This window comes from Rhinolophus sinicus, linkage group LG01 (genome assembly GCF_036562045.2).
Source record: "Rhinolophus sinicus isolate RSC01 linkage group LG01, ASM3656204v1, whole genome shotgun sequence".
Classification (NCBI taxonomy): Eukaryota; Metazoa; Chordata; class Mammalia; order Chiroptera; family Rhinolophidae; genus Rhinolophus; species Rhinolophus sinicus.
The window spans coordinates 186,417,067-186,439,352 of NC_133751.1; the positions used below are offsets into that span (position 1 = coordinate 186,417,067).

General features: G+C 36.7%; 1 long non-coding RNA gene across 1 annotated transcript in view; it reads left to right on the forward strand.

Moving 5' to 3' along the window:
- LOC141567179 (uncharacterized) overlaps positions 1-22,286 on the forward strand; it is a 140,838-nt gene that overhangs the window by 14,633 nt on the left and 103,919 nt on the right. The window lies entirely within an intron of this gene.

The window sequence follows — 22,286 nt, forward strand, 5'->3', positions numbered from 1 at the left end:
CAATCGGTGCTACTTTTGTGCAACGCTTATGGTAGTTTACTCTCCTTCGTTAGCATCAATCTGACTTTTGTAGAGCCCAGACTGGTGAATTAATGGAGACATGACTGGGACCACCACTCCCACACCCTTTATAGATGACACAAATCATTGCTCTGTAGTGGATATTGTGTTTGATTCACTCTCTCGGCTGGGACATGATGGGGCAGTTTTAGAGGCAGGCTTCTGCCATAAGTTCTCACTGCTACAAACAAGTGACACCAAAGATTGCTAGCAAACCACCAGAAGCTAGGCATGGGACAAGTTCTCTTTCACAGATCTGAACAGGAATCAATCCTGCTGAAACTTTGATCTTGGACTTCTAGCCTCCAGAACTGAGATGGTAAATTGCTATTGTTTGTGGTACGTTGTTAAAGTAGCCCTAGCAAAGCAATACATCCGCCAAAGCCATCTAAGTCTATAGACTTATTATTTTACCACTTGTCCTGAATTTCTCAAATGCCTCAGATTTTGTTCCTTCCAGTACACGCCTGTTAATCAGCATTCCATCCCAGTTCACCACCCAAGACATTTTAAACAACTGCACCAGTAGTCATGCCAACGGATATTTCTGTTCCTCCTACCTTCAGTGATGGTGTCCTCACTGTCGTTTAGATGGCTGTTATCCAGCTACGAAATCTCATTGAGAATTTCTTCTTCAGTCTCACCAATGCTCTTAGGTTGAACACCTTAGAAAAGACTTTGACGTGGAGATTTGCTTGTAGTAAATTTTTTTTGGGAATGTTTTTAGGATCAATACCTGTGAGGAGTGAAGAAAATAGGATTGGACGGAGGTAGGAGTTAAACTGTAATGCAGTAGCAACAAAGGCCTTAGCCAATCCCACATGGAGATCTGGAGTGGGGACAACCCCTCAGAGTTGCTCTGAATTGAGATGGGGGTGCCAGGTGTTTATATAGCAGCATCAGTGACGTAATATTGGATGTGGGATGCCACTGGAGGTCTGGCTGAAAGCTGTCAGCTCCCAACATTCTCAGAAGTTGGGATGAATGCCGCTGTCGTGAAGGGGAGAATCTGGCCAGTACACAGCATTCTTTGCTCTTTCCATTAGAAAGCACGTAGAAATATGAGTTAGAGTATAACAAACATCCTTGGCCTCCATAGGGAGACATTTGCTATGTACCTGACTACGTCAGTCAGCTTCTTTTTCTGTTCATGAAAATCATACAAAAGCAATGGGGAGAACAACTACTCACAAACTCATTTTCTGTTAAATTAGGAGATGGGGATATATTATGACTTTGACAAATACAAACTCTCCAGAAAGCATCTGTAATCTGATAGAAACTTCAAAGGAAGAAGTGAAAAAAATTACGTAGAATGGTGAGAGGGCTCAGTAGTGATGATCTAAGAAGCGACTTGCAGAAATATATTCTAAATGGGAGGCTTAACCTTAAATGCAAAAGATATAGCCCTTACTTACAACCACCAAATACAGCATGTGTTGGAGCCAAAGCCACAAAAATACACTCCCTGAAAGTAAGGCACTCACTGTTGGGCCTAAAATCTTTCTCCTTTGTTTACAAAACTAGAATGGGAAATGGTATGAGTAGGGTTTAAATCAGGCAGATGCTTATGGGAAGAAGTGAAAAGAAACATGGAAGATACAGAGTGCCCAGTGATAGCAGATTTCAGAAAGTCCCTAGAAAAATACATTTCCTAAAGGTGAGAGACTCACTCTGAATTGCAAAGGCAATATTTCTTGTTTGCAAAAATGAGTTGGCAGCTGTGCTGTTGGAAAAAGGCTTATGTGAAGTTGTGGGTTTTGTTTTTGTTTTTAAATGAACTTTATTTTTTTAGAGCAGTTTTAGGTTCATAGAAAAATTGAACAGAAAGTACAGAGAGGGCCCACAAATGTCCTGTTTCCACACATGCACAGCCTCCCCGACTATCAGCATCCCACACCAGAGTGGTACATTTGTTATTGATGAACCTACACTGACACATCATTGTCAGCCAAAGTCCATAGTGTGTATCAGGATTCATTCTTGGTGTTGTACATTCTATGGTTTTGGACAAATGAGAAATGACATGTATCCATCATTATTATGTCATACAGACTATTTTTACTGTCCTAAACCTCTGTGCTCTGCCTATTCATTTCTCCACCCCACCACCCTAACCACCCAACTCTTGGCAGCCACTGGTATTTTTATTGTCTTCATGGTTTTGCTTTTTCCAGAATGTTATATAGTTGGAATCATACAGTCAGTAGTCTTTTGTGATTGGCTTCTTTCACTTAGCTGTTTGCCTTTAAAGTTCCTTCATGTCTTTTCATGGCTTGATAGCTAATTTCTTTTTAGTGTTGAATACTATTTCATTGTCTGGAGGTACCACAGTTTATTTATCCATTCACCTATTGAATGGCATGTTGGTTGCTTCCAAGTTTTGGATTATCAATAAAACTGCTGTAAATATTTATGTGCTGGTTTTCATGTGGATATGAGTTTTCAACACCTTTGTGTAAATACCAAAAATTGTAATTGCTGCACTGTTGGTAAGGTCACATTTAATTTTGTAAGAAACCATCACACTGTCTTCTAAAGTGCCTATATTATTTTGCATCCCCACCAGTAAAGAATGAGAGTTTCTGTTGTTCCATATCTTCAGCAGCATTTGGTGTCAGTATTTTGGATCTGGGTCATTCTAACAGGTGTGTGGCGGTATATCATTGTTGTTTTAACTTGCAATTTCCTATTGACATGTGAAGTATGATAAAAAGATATGGTGAATGATTAAATAAAAAAATTATTACATTAAAGACACATTGCCATTAACCCCCCTCAAAATACACCCCCTTCCTTCAAACACACTTATTCCCTCATTCTTGCCACTTTCTGAAGCGGTTCTGGAAGTTCTCTTTCATGAGTGTCTTTACTTCATCCTCCATCATGACAATGCTCCATGTCACACATCGCTTCTGGTATATGGCAGTTTCTGTCAAATAAAAACATTACAGTGTGTCCTCATCCATCTTATTCACCAGATCTGGCTCTTCCCCAAAGTCAAAATAATTCAGGACATTGAGGAAACCAGGACAGAGCAACTAATGACACTCATGAAAGAGGACTTCCAGAACTGCTTCCGGAAGTGGCAAGAATGATGGGGAAAGTGTGTTCAAAGTGAGGGGGTGTAATTTGAGGGGGATTAAAGGCAATATGTCTTTTACTGTAATCATTTTTTAAAAATTTGAACATTCACCGTATATCATGCCTCATATAATGTTGATCATCTTTTCAAATGCTTATTTGCCATCTTCACATCTTCCGTGGTTAGGTGTCCAGGTCTTTGACTCTTTTTTAAATCGGTTTGTTTTCTTATGGTTTTTTGAAGAGTTCTTTGTATATTTTGGATAACAGTCCTTCATCAGATATATCTTTTGGAAATATTTTCCTCTGGTTTGTGGCTTGTCTTATCTTTCTGTTGACAGTCACTTTTGCAGAGTAGAAGTTTTTAAATTTAATGAAGTCCAGCTTATGGATGATTTCTTTCATGCATCATGCCTTTACTGTTGTATCTGAAAAGCCATCGCCATACCCAAGGTTACCTAGATTTTCTCATGTGTTGTTATCATCTAGGAGTTTTGTACTTTTACATTTCAAATTTATGTCTGTGATCCATTTTGTGTTAATTTTTGTGAAGGATGTAAAGTCTGTGTCTAGATTCATTTCTTTTTATGTGGATGTTCAGTTGTTCCACTACCATTTGTCAAAAGATTATCTTTTCTCCATTGAGTTTCATTTGCTCTTTTGTCAAAGATCATTTGACTATAGTTATGAACCTATTTCTGACCGCTCTATCTGTTCCATTGCTCTCTTTATCTATTCTTTTGCCAGTACCACACTGTCATGACTACTGTAGCTTTATACTAAGTCTTATAGTTAGATAGTACCAGACCTCTGTTCTTCTCCTTCAGATACAGGCATAACTCAGAGATATTGCGGTTCAGTTCCAGACTTCCTCAGTAAAGTGAATATTGCATAAAGCAAGTCACACAAATGTTTGGGTTTCTTTGGTGCATATACAAGTTATGTTTATACTATACTGTAGTCTATTGAATGTGTGTGTAGTCAATAGCAATATGTCTTTTAAAAAACAATGTATATGCCTTAACTTAAAAAAATGCTTTATTGCTGAAGAATGCTCACCATCATCTGAGCCTTCAGCAAGTTATGATCTTTTTGCTATTGGGGGGTCTTGCCTCAGTGTCGATGGCTGTTGATTGATCAGGGTGGTGGTTGCTGAATGTTGGGGTGCCTGTGGCAGTTTCTTAAACTAAGACACAATCAAGTTTGCCGTATTGATTGACTTCCTTTTACTGGAACACTTGGAGGCCACTGCAGGGTTATTAGCTGGCTTAATTTCAGTGTTGTTGTGTCTCTGGGAAGAGACAGGCCTGAAGAGAGGGCTAGAGATGGTAGAACTGCTGGTTGGTGGAGCTGACAGAACACACACAACATTAATTAAGTTTGCAACCTTATGTGGGCATGTTCATGGCTCTCAAAAACAAGTACGATAGTAACATCAAAGATCACTGATAGCAGATCACCATAACAAATATAATAATAATTTTTTAAAAATTGAAATATTGTGAGAATTGCCGAAATGTGACACAGAGACACAGAGTGAGCAAATGCTGTGGAAAAATGGCACCAATACACTTGCTTGATGCAAGGTTGCCATAAACTTCAATTTGTAAAAAACATAGTATCTGTGAAGTAAAACAAAGCACAATAATTGAGGTATGCTTATATTGTGTTGGCTTTCTGGGTCTTTTGTTTCTCCATTTGGGCTTAGTCTAAAGTTACACTGTTGCAACCGTCAGAGTTTACATTCCATGATACATAATGCTATGAAAATACTCATCACCTAGCTTCACAACCAGATTGACATTTATGAAATGCATTTTATAATGAAACCAGAAGATGGCAATAGAGTAGCATAAATCTAAACACTAGCTGCAGTTAATGTAGCCTTTGTCCTTCAAAATACTTGCATTGATTAGTTCTCCAACCTTTTGTTTTCCATTTCTTGCAATATAGCAAATAGCTTGTTATGCAAGTGGGCTGAAACACATACTTTTCAATAAAAATTAAAAAAAGAAAAGAACACAAAACACAAAACAAAACAGAAAGAAAACCAAATAACAACAAAATTCCACATGATATCAGCAACAGAAATTGTGCAGTGTGCAGCAGAGTATCCAGGACCCTTTCTCAGCCAGGCAAGTTCTCATTTCAAGAAGTCTGTGAGAACATAAAAAAGTGAAGCCTGTCTGGAGCAAGTGCCACATCCCGGAATAATCCAGTGACTTGCACGTAATTGCTTTCAGTCCTAATTTTTGATGTGTAATATAACATAGTGGTTAAGAACTTGGGCTCGTAGAAAGATTTGAGTTCAATCCTGATTTTACAATTTACAAACTCTATTATCATGGGCAGGTTTTTCTTTCTGAAACTTAATTCCCTCTTCTGTAAATAGGAGTAATGCTCGCTGTTCTCTTGTGGTGATACTGTAAGGATTAGATGAAGTGATGCATTTAGTTAGGTGTCTGACATGTAATACGAAGCTAAGATATGTTAGCTGTTATTGTTACCGCTAAACTGATTTGGAAAAAAACCAACAACTTTCTTTGTAATTAGTTTTGAAAGAATATTAACCATTGGATTGTCTCAGAATATTTTTTTTATTGTTGCTTGTTAAGTATGTAATGAAAACAAAATAAAACAGAAATAAAATTGTCCAGGAACAGGTTACAAGTTTCTATTTATACTGGACATTAACTACTGTCATTATATCAGAGCTAAGTGGAAACTGGTATATTATTTAGAATGTTTCCCTTTCTTTGCCACAGATATATATCATCCTTAACAATGTGTGTTCAATCTCCTCTAATCAGTTGGTCAAATGAATACAAGTTCATTTCCACTCATTGATGATGCGATTAGGGCTTTATAGAGCAGTACTATGTGAAATCATCTTATTTGTGCCAGTGATTGTAATAAAAATACCAATAAACTGAGATTTTTTCCATTGCTTAACCTGAGCTATCAGTAGGAATTCAATAGGACCATGTAAAGTTTTACATTTTAATTTGCAGAAAATAACAAACTGCATTCAGATCAGTGAGGGGCTCCAAGTTATAACTTGAGAGAGAGAGAGAGAGAGAGAGAGAGAGAGAGAGAGAGAGAGAGAGAGAGAGAGGAAGAGTGAGAGAAACTTGCATTCACAGAAGTCTCTGAGCCTATAGAGAAAAAAACACCATAATTGGTCATTTCTTTCATAACAGTTAAAGCAGAGATGAGAGTCGGTGAACTGCAGTGCATAGACTTGTCCCATTCACTGTCTTTATTGGCATGATGTTACCTGTCTACTGTCATTGTTTCTGTCTTTGAAGTCGGATTGTACCTGTGCTCAGCGCTGTTCAAGGTGCTGAACACAGTCCCAGCCCTTACGGAGCTTAAATTGTGCTGGTGGGAGATGTGGTAAGACAATAAATAAACAAATGATGATATACCTAAAGAGGATGAGATCTAAAGGGAGAAATGGAGCAGAATAAGGACAGGTGGTCAGGGTTGGTGATAGGACTCGTGTGAGCAGAGAGTCAGGGGAAATGAGGTAGAGAGCCGAGAGTGTAACCAGTGGAAGAGCTATCCAGGTGGGGAAATAAATAACCATGTTCAAGAAGCAGCAAGGGGACTGGAGTGACAAGAACAAAATGTGATAGAGAGAAAATGACTAAGGGATGAAGTGAGAGATATAGTGGGAGCCAGATAATGTCAGGCCTAATAGGACATGGTGAGATCACTGTCTTACTCCAGGTGAGTTGGAAATGGATTAGAGAATTTAAAGCAGGGAGTGAGATAATTTCACTTATGTTTAAAAGGGATAATTTTGGCTATGTTGTGGAGGACAGAGTGTAAGATGGACAAGGATGGATGTTTGTGGATGAATTCAGAGGCTATTGCTATAATCCAGGTGAGTTACAGTAGCTTAAGAACAAAAGTGCTAGCAGTAAAGGTGGAGTGGGGAGTGGTCAGAATTTGAGTCTATTCTGAAGATTAAGTTGACAGGATGTGTTAATAGATTGGATGTGGGAAGTGAGAGAAAATGACAAATCAAGGATGATTTCCAGGTTTTTCACTAAAAGGGGAATACTGTGTAAGGAAGAGGCTTTGGAGGGGAAAATCAGAATTTCATTTTTGGATATGTTATGTTTGAGATAACTATGAGACATCCAATGAAGAGGCTGACCAGAGACTGAGATTTATGAGCCTGGAGTTTAGGGGAGAAAACTAGGCCAGATAATTAATGTGGGAGTTATCAGCATATAGATGGCATTTAAAGTTATGAGAGTGGATGGGATCCCCTAGGAAGTGATGAGGAGGAAAACAGATGACTGGAGTTAGGAAAAACCAAAGAAATTTCAGGAGATAGGAGGAAAACCAGGAGAGTATACAGTCCTGAAGAAAGTGTTTCAAAGAGGAGGGAGTAATTAATTTTGTCAAATGTAAGTGATAGGTCAATTAAGTTGAGGACTGACAATTCAATTGTGAAATGGAGGTAAATTGTTGCTTTGATTAGGTGAACTGGTGGGAATGAAAACCCAGGGGGTTCAAGAAGAAAAATTAAAAGGGAGAAATTGAAGACAATGAGTGAAGGCAAAGCTTCCAAAGAGTTTCTTTTTAAGGGAGAGCAGAGAATTGCGGAAGAGCTGCAGGGGGGCAGTGGGGTCCAGAAGGGGTTTTAAAACACAGGAGATATTATACGTGTGTGTATTGATGGAAATTATCAAGTAGACAGAGAAAATTAATAATGCCAGGGTTGGAGGGATTGTAGAAGCTATTTCCTTGAGCAAGAGGGAATGGAGTCCATGCACACGTGAACAAGATGTCCACAGCCAGCTTTTCCATAGTAACTGGAGGGAAGGCAGAGTATACGGGCACAGATGCATGTAGGCTGGCAGAGAGGTGGGGAGAGCTTATGGAAGGTCTCTTCTGGTTTCTTCTATTCTCGCTGTGAAGTTGAAAGCACGGGCATCCTCTGAGAGTAAGACGAGGAGGAGGTGTTGGAGATCTGAGAAAAGAGGAAAAAGTGTGAAATAATCATCCAGGAGCATAAGAAAGTAAATGTCTGACAGAAATGTGATAATATTGCTGGATTAAGGGTATGTAAGGTCATAAATTTAAATTGAAACCGGTGACCAAGTTTGTTTTTCCTGCCACTGTCAACTGTGCAGGTGTCACAAAGTAGGCTGAAAGATGGATTTCAATAAGGTTGAGGTTTGGCTTTGTTAGTACTACAAATGACAAAAATGATAAATTGAAGAGGTATGCAGAGATGTGATTGTAATTATGGGACCCGAAAGTAAAACTAGATAAAGTGTGAAGTGAACGCTTGAGAGGTGAGAGACAGTGGAGAATCAAATGTAAATAAGGTCAGTGGTTTACAGAGTCGTTGAACTAAGCTACTAAAGAGAGCGAGGGAAAAAGTTAGGAAACGCTATGATGTTTGAATTTGAGATTTTGAGGGGTGTGCAGTTATTGGTAGTGGCAATATCTAGGGGCATCACCATGTGATTAGGTGGCTGAGGTAGGATTAGAGCACAAGATCACTGGAGTGGAAAGGGCTGTGGTGCTTTTGGAATGTGGGAAGGAGCATTTGCATGGATATTTGAATCTTTAATACTTGTGAGGGTGAGTGACCTAGGGATCTCTAAATGACTACAGCAAGGCAACCGTTGACATGGCTTGATGGCAAGAACGTCAAAGCTGGAGTGTTCAAGGGTGGAGGGAGAAGAATATTCTGGAAAAGACTCAACTCATCTCCAGGTCTTGTAGTATATGAGGTGTGAAGAGTAAATAGGTATCACTTGCAGGGAAAAGGTGTTCTCAGGGGAAGGCCATTTTGGTTAGAGTAAGAAGATGAAAGGATCTTTAAGAGATTGAGGATGTACTTTCTCTCTCATTCTGCCTCTCTCTTTTTTAAACTGTTCAATGCATTTTCTTTTAAGGAACTGATAATTGTTTATTCTACACAAACTGTCTGTTTTAAGAATATTGCTGCCAATCATTACTACATTAACTGGAGATGAAATGTTTATGAAATAATCTATATTTTCTTTATGAAGCGTAGACTTTTTATTGGTAATGGAAAGTTCAGTTGAATGCTCTAATGAACTGTAATGTAAGGCATATTGAACCAATTAATCTAGAAGGTTGATGTAAGAATGAGATTTTTTTGTAGCTAGTCAGATGTTCTGAGCATAATTATCTCAGAGTATAATTAATAATAACAGTGTGGCTTAAGATAGGACAGAAATAGTAGGATCTCTTCTGATAAATAGTTGCTTCACTTAAAGGTAAATCAATTTTTTTCTGACAAATGGGGATAAACATTTATAATTACATGAATTGACTTTCAAATGAGACTTCTGAAGAATGATGACTTCATTTTGATTTTAAGAACTCAATTTGATACACACAACAACTTGGATGGCATTCAAGGGAATTATTCTGAGTGAAAAAAGCCAATCCTATAAGATTCCATTTTTATGGCATTCTTGAAATAACACAATTATAGAGATGGAGGACAGATTAAGGGTGAGAGGGCTTGTGGGGAAAGGTGAGTATGTTATACAAGGTAGCAAGAGGGAGACTTGCGGTTATGAGATAGTTTGTATTTTGATTGATGTGGTAATTGCATGAAGCTACATATGTGGTAAAATTACATACAATCACACACACACACATACGCACACACACAAATCAGTATATGTATAACTGGTGACATTTGAATAAACTCTGTGGATTGTTCTAATGTCCACTTCCTGGTTTTGTATTATTCAATAGTTATGCAAGATGTTAGTACGTAGGGAGAAAGAATGAAGGATTCATGGCACTTCTCTGTGGATTTATGTGCAACTTCATGTGAAAACACAAAAATAAAAAGTTTACAGAAGCCTTGCTAGATCTCCTAAGAAACACAAAATAGCAAACAAAAATATCACAGGAATCAATGGATGCATAATTTATAAATGAAATAATGCATTGTGGGGGAAGAATAGTGTGAAATTGAAAAGGAACACTTCAAGAAGTCTTTCCTATTTTCATGCTTTGTGTAACGCAAACAATTGACTAGTATTCTCTTAATACTTTCCAAATACTTGTCTTATTAGCCCATCAATATCTAGCCTTTTTTCCCATTATACTCTTGACATAATTTTCCTTGGAAATGCATTCCAGAAACTCTACGCGTCTATGCATAGTTGTTAATGCTTTCTTTTAGTAGATGCTGATAGCGATGTAGTCTATTGTTTCCATTTTTGCCTTGACTCTTTGTAAGTTCATAGCTAATATATAAAAAATACAAAAAAGATTTACATACAAGAGAAAAAAGAATTAACTTTCATACATAAGTGAATAGATAAGCTAAAGATGTTTAAAATATCGTTAGAAGTAAATGAGGAGTTCTTTGTCACTTACCCTGACTTTGGTTCTTTTGTAGCCCTCTCTGTTTCCTTTTTTAAAGTAATCAACTCCACTTTAATTGCCACCTCTAATGCACATTTGACTTTAGTCAGCTAATTTTTTGTTTCTCAGAGCAGCCCTGTCTCTGCTCAACCCTCTTCCAACTACTACAGTATCTCTCTTACAAAATAATCTCTCTTTTTAGTTTTACTAACCACCTACCTATAGGAGAAATGGGGAAGGATACCTACAGCAGGTCCTAGAAAAGAACCTAGGTTTTCTTAAGGCAGTGTATTGCTCTATCTGTTGACAAGAATGTATTCCAGGGTTTGATTGATTCTGCTTAATTAAATTCTCACAATCATAGGATTCAGAAGGGAAGATTTAAAGAGACAGATCCTGCTCAAATTCATACAGCTGGTTAGAAATGGGTCCAGGGCTCCACACTCCTCCTTCAGTGTTCTTTTCATATGTATCATGAGATTGGGAGATGAATTGTTCATGTACATGCACATTGCTGACATTAGCAAGTCACGCAATACTTTTTAAATGAAAGGAATAAATATACTTTGAAATCTAATTGTAGTGAAAGCACTCCTTGAAAATGTGCTACAATAATGGGTATACTCACACACACACACACACACACACACACACACAGACTCATACACTGGGGGTGCCAAAAAAATGTATACAAGTGAACACTTTCGTCAGTGTTGCTCAAGCAGTGTTTCGCTGTAATCAGAAGTGTCTGGACGCTGATGGTAACCATTTTGAGCATCTTGCAATTGCAGAAGTCAAATGTGACTTGTATTCATCTTTTGTTACCAGTATATATTGCGTATTATAATTTTAATACAGTTTTCCTTTCTTACAATATGTATACATTTTTGGATATATATATATATTTAAACAATACCCCATTTCAGTAAGCATCCTTATATGTAGAGTTGTTCATTATAAAATGGTTTCTCGGTTCTTGCAGATAGCAGATGATAACAATGATTTACATTTATTCAATGCTTTTATAGTTTCTCAAATATTCTCATTTGATATTTGGAACCATCAAATGAAATTAGCAGAATTGGTTTTACATCATTTGGTGGCTTAGAAAATGAGCCATGACCAGAACCAGTGGCATGCTAGAATTAGAACTCAAGCCTTCTGATGTTGAGTTTAGTGCTCCCTGACTGAAGTAAAGTGCTTCTCAAGTCAGCAAATGTTGTTTAAAGGCTGTATCTCCATGCTTGCTGCTACCCCTGCACTGAGTCCTGGCACATACTAAGGGTAGGACAATGCTACCCATGGTGAATGTGGACCCTGGAAGAACAGTTAATATCTGGCAATATTTATTATTTATTCTTACTTTAATTTATGGAGCAAGATATTATTCAAAATATAAAATATTATTTCATGAAGAATTACATTAAGCATTCAGACACTGTACTTGTAGGACTCTTTAATGATAGTAGGATTTTAGCTTTCATCTAAGACGTATTTATGTATAATCATATCTGGTAAATTAGGTGAGAAGGCTTGCTAGAAGTTCCTTTGTAGGAAGACCCAGGAGCCTTCTAAGATAAGTCATTGAGAAAAAATGGAATTGTGCACAATGCATTTGACTAAGTAAGAAAGCTTTGGTTCTTGGTTCTGGGAAAAGGGAGTGGGGGGCAGGGTGGTTTTGAATACTGCAGAATGCTTGCCATTTGGTTTGAGTACTCACCCTGACCCCACTAAATCAATGTGTGTGCCCTACTAAGCTGCTGCTCTTCCTTGTAGCACTGTTGTACAAACTAGGAAACGGCACCTTCTTTGGACAGAAGCTGCCCCAGGAGCACAAGGCTTGGTAGCTCAGCAGATGATATAGTCTTTGTGGGAAGAAAATGTCTTGTCATCCTTCAAGGAGATGTGGCCCCTCACCAATGCCTTGGCCCACAGTGCCGGGCTAACAACCTCTGCTCAATTCTTCATTTGGGCATATGTTGTACACTCTTTTGCAGTATCCCATGCATGCCCTATCTGGGGAGAGCATAAAATCATACCTTAACGAAAGCCAATTTCACTTAAACTGTAAAATATTGATTATATCAGCAGCAGTGTGTAGGGACCCTTTAATAGAATTTAACATTGGGGGAGAATGTCACTATCACCTACTTTTGAACAGAAAACTGTGCTGCTTTGACAACTTGAGACTCCAATGACTCAGTAGGGGGAGGAGATAGCGGTGCCCAGCAGACATGGCCAAATGCACCAGGGGCACAGTGGTACAACAGACATACTGGTACACAACAGTACTTGTGAAAAATGGCAAAAGCATAGCAGATCTGGTAGTACTTGACTGGTGCCACCAAACTAAATTGCATGGTGGTTTGTATTGGGTGCTCAGCAATGCAGTGGGCCTGGAGATCTTGCCTTAACAAGGTGGTGGTGGTGGGGGAGGACACATTCGTGAAATGTGGTGTTTTGCCGTTATTGTCTGCCCATCTATTCCAACAATCTGGTGGGAAGCCTGGAGTAACTCAGGTTACACAAACAAAATATGAGATACACTACTTAATGCAGCTCATCCTTAATATTTTGTTTGAGGTCAAACATTAAAAAGACGTTAGGAAAAAAAATGTGACCTGATGTGATTCCTGCAGGAATGTTATATACACATCTATATCTATATCTATATCTATATCTATATATTTCCCCTGGGAATGAAAATTTGATTGGCTTTTATAGTTTTGTACAAGCCACATCCAAATCATCCTACAATTAATTTTTAATATAACAAGGAATGATCCTCCACACCCCATGCATAAGTTTAATAAAAGTGAGCTAGCTGACAAGGTACAAATTGACAAAAAGGTGATGGGGGGTGGTCATTGCATAAGTGAAGCACAAATAGTAGGTTTTAGAATTTAACTGGTTGGTCAACTCAATGAAGAGGAAAATGATGTTTGGGGAGGTGAGAAAATCATTTAGAAAAGTTCCTCTGGTATTTGCTTTGGTAATTAATTTTGAGAGAGATGGCATGCTGCAGTACAAAGGCTGCACAGCCATTGTCACCTTTTTGTGTGAAAGAGGCAGGATAACAAAAAATTATAGTATAGAAAATAACTATGTTTTTGAGTGGGCTGGCTCTGATGAGGTACAGGCAGGAAACAGCTTTATTCAGCCTCACCACTCTCCTGTAGAGTCTCTCGGTTGAATATCTTCCCTTCTGGATCAAATCCTCCATCATTTACAATGAATTGTCCAGTACTCTTATGCAATAAAAATATTCCTGTTACTTTCAGTCAGCATATTAAAGCATTTTTTAAAACATATACAACCCTCTTCCCAAGAAACGTTCTACTAAATATAGTTTTTCCCACCCATCTCATTACATAAAACACGAGTGGTATAGTTAGATGAACAAGATTGGAAGCTGGGGAAAATGATCCTTTCATTTGTTGACTTTGTCCCCTGTCGGATGGAATATGCATTGGATTAGAGGAGTCTTCTGGATGGAGACCATCTCCACTTATTAATTATTTAATGGTCATCCTGTTGCAAAATTTGCACTATTATTGATGCATTTGCTTTACATAATTAGAGGTTGCAAGGTGAGATAATAAGTGTCAGTAATTAAGTAAATTAGGACTTTTTCCTTGAAGGAGAGCTTTTATGACACTTTTTGAAACATGTTCATCGCACTTCCACTCTCCTCTACTTCAAAGGCTTGAGTCATTGCAATGACATTCTCAGAGATGCCTGCTGCTGTCTCGGTTAGCTCACCTCTGCTCTGTTGTTATACCACAGGGAGCCACTAGGGTCCAACTTGAATTCCTCTTGCCTTTAGACTGGCCATTTTAATGGCTTTCTATTTGTTAAGAGGCCAGTTCTTACAGTCTTCTTTCCAAAATTATTTTATCCCTGTCAATACAGTAACATACATCTTTAGGATGACATACAACCAGGTGACTCCCTAAAGGGGCGTAATTTAGGGTAAAAGCCACAATAGTTCACTCCCTAATATCTTTTGTGTTAAATTCAGAAGGGGCCTTTTAGAGCGACTTCACCACAAATATATATATAAATGTCACACACAGTAAGCCTCACACATGGTCATCAGAATAGTAGCTTACACTTAGAAAGTAACTGCTATGTGTGTCAAATGCAGGCAAGATCACTTCATTTAGAAGGCTGTCCAGTCTCCATCATTCCTGAGAAAGTGGTTTTATCCCTGTTTTTATAGAAAAGAAAACAGAAATTTAGCAAGATTTAGTGACTTGCTTATAATCTCTTTTCTACATCTTTGTGGCTTTTCAGGCCATAACCTTTATCACAGCAGCCTGACCAAAGAGCAAAACAAATGCCAATATCTTTCCTCAGTATTTTATAAAACAGTAAGCAAGCCATTTATTAAAAAAATATTTAATTTATAATTGTATATTCTTCCTCATTCCAAAAAGGATGAGGAAGCTTGTAAAAGCAAATAGAGTAAACTCAGTAGGTTGCAAAAAAGGAAAGAAAACTAAGTACAGGAAAAATAAAAGCAAAATAGGTAAATCAAGAGAGAGAAAAGTTACTATGAAGTGTGTACAAAAGCTGTATTGCAAGTTTGGGCCCACAGACTTATATAATAAGGGGAATCCTCCTTGCCTTTTAGACACAGCTTTAAGATATACATTTCCAGTATTTCACACATGTTCTTTAATTTTGTTCTTTTATTTCATCATTGAATATCTAGTCAACCAACACAGAAGTGTGGAATTGAAGCTGATTTGCTGTTCTGTGTACGTAATCATTTCCATCTTTGTGGATGTGTTTTAAATTTATGGAAACTACACTTCTTATCAATATCATAAATGCTTTGTTTTCAGTTTCGAACTCATTTTTATAGCATATGTACATAATACAATAAATATTCAAATAATTCCAGAAAGACAGAGAAGCAGGGAATTCACTGCACAAACCCAGATAGTGTTGTTGGCCAAAGTTGAACTGTTAATTGATAGGAAATGACATGAAAAGACAGGTGGAAGCAGCCATTTGGAGGCCAAAAAAAAAGTTCAGCATATGATCAGTTGTTTAAGCATGTCACTGAATAGTGCTGAAAAGTGTTCAAAAGAATAAGTTGTATAAAAGTTGAACCTTAAATATTCATGCTTAGAAGCTCATGTCATAGAGTCCTTCCTGCATAGATACTAGAGGTAGTTTGCAGATATGTCCAACAGATCATGGCAAAGAGAAAAAAAAAATAGTTACAGTTTTATAATGTCATTGAATTGGGGGAAAAAAAAAATCCATTGTCCAGGACTTCTTTTCCTTGTTCTGAGAGGGACTTGTTTTCTTTTTTTTAAAGAAATAATTGACATGCATCACTGTATAAGTTTAAGGTATAGAGTATGATGGTTTGATTTACATATATTGTGAAATGATTACCATGATAGGTTTAGTTAACATTCACCATCTCATATAGGTGCAAAAAAAAGAAAAAGACAAAACATAACAGTTCTCCCTGTGATGAGAACTCTTAGGATCTACTCTCTTAACAACTTTCCTATGTATCATATAGCAGTGTTAACTATAGTAATCATGTTGTGTATTACATCATTAGTACTTATTGTTTTTGTACACTACATCCCTCTAACTTATTTACTTTATAGCTGCAAGTTTGTACCTCTTGACCCCCTTTACCCATTTTACTCATCATCCACCCCCAGCCCCCGCCACGGCAATCACTAATCTGAGATTGTTTTTCTACGAGAAAATCTATGTGATATGAATAATTTCTCTGCCTTTAAGAATCAAGAGGTTGCCATTTTGGAAAAATGTCTTCAATGTGTGTAATTGCTTTTTGTTCTCCACAACCTCTTTAATAAGTACAGAAATTCATCAGATGACAAGACTGCTCTCTAAACGTATCCAAGATTCTGGAAACAGGTTTGTATTAGGTACAGATTTTTTGTTTGTAGTCAAGCTCAGCATAATTCAAGAGAAAAATTGCACATTGAGGAAGTGATGGTGCCACAATCAAGAAAAGAATGGCAGGGGATTTACATGCAATTCTGGTTGCATATAGGTTATTATGAAGGAACTTTCAAATGTCAGTTTGGTCTCTAACGTAAGGAAACCTACAATAAGAGAGTCCATTTTATCACTATTATTCCCTTGGGGGTCTTCATATTTTCTATTATAGTGTTATAATGTTACCTACTTTTGGTCTTTTTTATTCAGTTGTAACAGAAAAAAAATTAGAATTTTGGTTGTTTAGAAAATGTTAGCTAATTCTCTTTTTATCTATGTTTAGCAAACTCAGCAAATAATATGTGTTAAAATCTTATGTGAATTTCAAGGGATATTAAATCTATCTCTAATTTAGTTATACATTACTCATGGAAATATATTTGGTAGAAAATGCTTGATGTCCAGAAACCTTATGAACCATTTTATCATCTTTTTTTATTTGATCTAGGAAGTTGATTTTCATGGGTAGTAAATAAAGTTTATATGTGGAAAGATGAAACCATGAGGTCTGTCAATATGGTTATTATAGTTTATACCACTAATCTTTCCAAACAGATTTGATATGACTTACAATAAAAGCAGTTTCAATAGGGCAGTGAAAAATAAAGGTAAAACGAGATAAAAAAAAAGATGTAAAGAAAAGAAAAAATATTTATATGGGGAGAATTGTAAAATTTATTAGATTTATTCTGAGCTTCCTGACCACCAATGCAAAAGGCAAACCAAATGGTTTTACTTGGAAGCAGTCTGACACTTTGTTCTACCTTCATTTTGGATAATTCACACATCACATTATGGAAGCAAAAGCTAAGCAAAGAAACCAACAAACCAGGAACCAGTTGTTTAGCAATAGTTCCCAAAATAAATGAAACCTTGATTCTTCTTGCAAAATACTGCCTAACAAAAATAGACTTATCCTTTTCTTTTGAAATCAGGGGCGAAATTTTTGGTTTTTTCCCCCCCACCATAAACAGTTAAGTGAAAATTGAGTAATTTGTTAATTGTGTGGAAGTTTTCATTAAATATCTGTTTAGTTTTTATTTGGATACCTATTCCTTTTGAAACCTAAACTCCTTTGTAATCTCTTTTTTTTTTTTGCAAGTAAAGTATTTGTCTTTTAAAAATGATTTTGTAACTGAGTCTTCCCTTTAACATTAGTTCTACTACCATTATGTGATTTAAAAATTAAAAGAAATTTTGATTTGTTTTAAATTGCTAATCACAAAAGCCATCTATCCCTATTATAAAAAGTCAAGAATGCCTACAAAGTAAAGAAAGCATTCAAACAAACAAAAATCTCATAATTATACCTGTCTGTACATAACCATCAATAACACCTTGGTGTCTTTCTCAGCCTTTTGAGTGTGTGTGTATATCTTGTAGCATAAAGCTTTATTGTGTCTTATTTGCTAAACTAATAGAACTGGAATGTGGAATATTGAAACAAAAATCAACTGCAGAGATGCACTAATTTTACTGGATTAAATATTGGTAGATTTTATTTGCCACGTGATACTCAGGGGCTAAAACTTAAGGAATATGACAGATAAATTATGAATCATATATTGGTAAAGGGAAATAAAGCAATGATTTGAATTACTTATGTATAGGGTAGAAATAATTTTTAGAATTAAAAACATGTAATAACTGGGTTAACCTAGTCTCTGTTTTTTCTCAACTTTCTCTGGTCTTCCTGGTCTTTTTGTCCCTAGGCCTCCATTTTCCTTTGCATTCCCCATTCCCTCTCCCTTACTTTATATTTCTCTATTAACATTATTATCTTGTAACTTGCAATATTGTTTACATATATTTGGCTAATTATCTGTTTTCTCACCAAGAGAATGTAAACCCATGAGGACTGCTGTTTTTTATGTTTTGTTCACTGATGTGTCTAGATAGAGTAGGGCCCAAATGCATACTTCAAAAATGTTATCAATTCAATAATTTCTTCATAAGATTTGTCATTATTGAAATAGACTGATTTGATAAAGAAAACTTCCTAGACTCTCAGGAGTAGCACACTTATGGCATGCATGCCAGACTTCCCACTACTATTTTATGGCAGACTTCACAACAATTCTTTGAATGCTGCTCAGTCACAATGCTCTTCCCTATTGAACTTGGGCACAGCTATATAATCCTGGTTAAAATAGTGTTCCAGACAAACACTACCAATGGCCAATTGAAGAGTTTGTACCCATTTATCATCTGGTTCTAGAAGGTGGATACATACTTTGGTGCCATCTTACCGGCAATTGTGGAAATTTGTACTTAACACAATCTTGCATTCATTAATTCACTAATACATTCACTAAATTTTTATTGAGTACCTATTGGGTTTATTACTCACCTAATCATGCATGATAGAAATGTCAATAGGACATTGTTTTTCACCTTTAAAATTAAAGGGATAGAAGACATAGGAACAGTTTCATTCATCTATTCATTCATGCTTTTAAAAATATTTATTTAGTGCCACCCACGTGTCAGGCACTGTTCTAGGTTCTGGGGATACAGATATGTTGTGATGCAACCAAATAATTAAGCTATATTCTAAATATGATAATAGATGCAAGTACTATAGGAACACGATGGTGGGTGTTTGTGGGTGGATGAAGTGAGGGAAGGTCACTAGAAGAGGTGATACCTTAGCAAATTCTTAGATGATATAAAATAATTTTTCTGAATAGAAACTTACACAATACGTTTACGAAGTAATGATTATAATAGCCACCATTTCATTTATTTAGCTCATACAATAAATAGTCCTTGCATAGGCACTTTATCTCTGTTGTCTCATTTAATTCTCACAATAGGGCTTCCTTAGTATTTTATGTATGATATAATCAGTAGAAGTAGTAGCATAGGGTTCAAACCTAAGCCTGACTCTAAAGCACCTGCCCTTTAAGGCAGGCCCAGATTTTCCTAACTCTAACTAATGACAGTGGAAAATTAAGCAAGACTCAGTGTACATTTGTCAAATGATTACCACTAAGTACACTTTTATACATATTATGGGTTGAGTTTTTAATATATATAATTTTAAAGTATAAAAACATTTTCCCCCAATATATATTTTACTTATCACTTTAAAATTTATATCTTCTGTTGTACCACCAGGCATTCTTGATTCTCTACTGATATTCTAATAGCATTATACTTATTCTCATCCTATACAGTGAATATCATGAGATGAGTTGATTTTCTTTTTCACACATTAGAGGAAGACAATAGGAAAGCACAATTTTATTTGTCTTTTCAAGGATAGAAAGAAGAGCTTAACCTAGTTGCTTCTCTAGTTATTTTCTGCCACCTACGTGATTACTGACAAAGAAATTTAACTGCTATTATTTTTAAAAGTTCAAGCAGACTAGGAGCATTTCTGGTTTTTCTTGGAGTATTTCTGGGCAAATTGAAGATCCACCCCTGAAAAGTCTGAGCTTTTGCCCTTCTCAGCACATTCCCTGGATATTTGCTGGCCTAGGGCAAGAGTTTAGATAGAGGTGCACTTACCATAAATTTAAATATTTAAAAGCTATCAATCAAATTAACAAACTCTTACGTATATATACTCTGGTATTTCCCTGACAAATATAGTTTCAGAATAACTTGGAAGACCAGGTTAGAATTCTTGGACTCCTTGGTGTTGTGGTGGCCTGTTGTCTCCTTAGTTTCCACACACAGCTCCATCCTTCACTGCAGGGGCCTTGTGGGTAACTCTATCCTTACTTTAGACAAAACAAGACAAAACCAGAAGGCTTTGGCCACCCTTTGGTCTTTAGTTTGTGCACACCTGTGACAGTCTTCCCTTAGGAGGAGAGACGTAGGGAGAATCCCACCCAGGTCCTGGAAGAGATTTTGGGGCATTTGGGAAGGGAAGTCTGGGGTCCTGGGTATCCAGAGTGTGGTCTAGGAGTAAGAACATGACTTCCAGAAGTGTCATACTGTATTTCTGGGTAGTCTCCTTGGCTCTGGGGGTATGTGGCTGGAGGAAGATGAATGGGGCCCTCTCAAGTGTGGAGTCCAGGGCATGGGCCAAATTTGTCCTGGCCAAGATTGGTTCTGCTTCTGTTTTACGTGACCATGATGATAACATAGTAGCTCTGGCCAATCACATTGTAGGAACTTGCAGGTGAAGGCCAAGGCAAAGTATAGCTAGTACTTCTTCTTACCAATTATTAGTGATTAACTAAGAAAATTTATCTTGACATGAAGTTTCTGGAAAGATTCTCAGCAGCTGTTTGGAATCAGCTTCCTTTTGCAGTGGCTTTCCTTAGCCCGGGCTCACTCATTGAACTGTAAAATTGAGATCATTGCCTGAATTATTCTATCATTTTTGCTCTTCCTTTGCTTCAGTTATATTGATAATTCAAGGGAGTGTAACTCTAGTCTGGACTCCAAATACTTGCTGTTTAATCTCCTCTTTTCTTTTGGGATATAGACTTGGTTTGCTGAATAAATCTATAGATTCATGGTTTTCTTTAGGCTTAGAATTTCAAGGAAGATATTTTTTCTTCATTCTATTAAGTTCCAAGTTATATTGAACACTATGGAAAAAGACATGTAAATACAGTTAGAGAAAGACATGTTAAGAGTTCTTTTTAATGTAATATTTCTTGAGAAATTTTACCATGCAGTCTAAAAAGAAAATTTTATTTCCCCAATTTAATGATCATTTATTTCATAGAGAAGAATAAGTTACCACGGGCTACATTTCAAATATACTTTGAGGCAAAAATAATTAACTTTTTGGGGGGACAGGAAGTAACTTCAAAACAGTTTTAAAAAAACTTGAAAATATTTGCTTATGCAGTGAAGGCTTTTTGAAAGTTATTTTTGAAGACTGAGGAATTAAGCACCTGTCATTTTTGCCAGCTGGTTTAAATGTTAAAAATTATTGTCACTCTTCCACCCGCTACTCTGTTTTGCACCTGCTACTACTTGAGCTATGGGCATTTCACACATGGTAATTTAATAAGGTTAGGTCCCATGACAGTGTACTAGATGTTATCCCACTGGGCATTAAAGCAGTTTTATAAGATCTTAAGAAAAAAGCATTAACTATGAAGCTTGAGACTAAAAATTTAGTACCTTGTAAGATATCACATTTTTCTAATTGAAAAATGTTAAAGGAGTGTAAAAGATGGGAAATTTAACCACATATTCCAAAACAAAAATGAGCCTTCTGTGATTGGACTATTTGTACTGGTCAACTTCTTGACATGGTGACATTTGTAATTTTTAAAGAACATTTTTATTGCCTTATATAACAACTGAATATAAATATATATTGAAACCTGCACTGTTCAATATGGTATTCATGAGCCACATGTGGCTATTTAAATTAATTAAAATAAGATACAATTAGAAATTCAATTCCACAGTCACACTAGCCACTTTTCAAGTGCTCAGTAGCCCCATGGGACTAGTGGTTACCAAATAAGACAATGTAGATATAGATTTACATTCTTACTGAAAGTTCTGTTGCATAGCGCTGTGTGAAATTTCCAGTTTGTGGTCTTAGGCAAACTTGGTCTTAAAGATCTTGAGGCCATAGTGAATTTTCCTTAAAAGAGTTAATTGTAATGTTCCAACATCATCTTAGCTACAAAAGCATAGATCAAAGTTGAAGCCATTGGCTACTGGAATCTGAGTGACCTTTGCTGAAGTTAGAAGGAGCGTGTTAACCTAAAGTGCCCAACATGAGGAAAAAGTTGTTTCAGCTTCCACACGTTTCTAGGCAGGCAGGTACTTTTCCAAGA